Below are 577 nucleotides of genomic sequence, written 5' to 3'. Positions count from 1 at the left end.
TAGTCTAGTAAAATTTTTAAAATTCCTGTTACTTTATTTAAAAAAATTTTTTTTAAATTTGGGTCCACCTCACAACATGTGGGATCTTAGTTCCCTAACCAGGGATCAAACCCATGGCCCTTGCTTTGGAGGTGCAGAATCTTAGCTACTGGACCACCAGGGAAGTTCCATGTAGTTTCTGAATTTGATGTTTGGTTAAGAATGCCTTTCCTTGGCAGCCAATTAAGCCGACTGCTCTTTTCCCCAGGGGGGCCCAGGGTGCAGTGGCTGCAAACAGCAGGCTCCTTGGTAGTGTATGCAGCCTGTTGCCTGTACAGGTAGCCCTAAGGGACCCTGGAGACAACTCTTCCTAGTGGGCATTCATGACTGGCCTGCTGTTTCCCAATCTAGACTCCAGACAGGTATGCGCGGTGCCTTTGGAAAGCCCCAGGGCACAGTGGCCAGGGTCCACACTGGCCAGGTCATAATGTCCATCCGCACCAAGCTGCAGAACAAGGAGCATGTGATTGAAGCCCTCCACCGGGCCAAGTTCAAGTTCCCTGGCCATCAGAAGATCCCTGTCTCCAAGAAGTGAGGA

General features: G+C 49.7%; 1 non-coding gene across 1 annotated transcript; it reads left to right on the top strand.

Moving 5' to 3' along the window:
* The first annotated feature begins 212 nt into the window (after positions 1–212).
* LOC136156402 (small nucleolar RNA SNORA70) lies at positions 213–345 on the top strand. The gene has a single exon (XR_010660963.1). It is a non-coding gene; the product is annotated as a small nucleolar RNA SNORA70 (small nucleolar RNA).
* Positions 346–577: the final 232 nt, after the last annotated feature.

This window comes from Muntiacus reevesi, chromosome 1 (assembly GCF_963930625.1).
Source record: "Muntiacus reevesi chromosome 1, mMunRee1.1, whole genome shotgun sequence".
In the NCBI taxonomy this organism is placed as follows: domain Eukaryota; kingdom Metazoa; phylum Chordata; class Mammalia; order Artiodactyla; family Cervidae; genus Muntiacus; species Muntiacus reevesi.
This window is presented reverse-complemented; position numbering and strand designations above follow the sequence as displayed.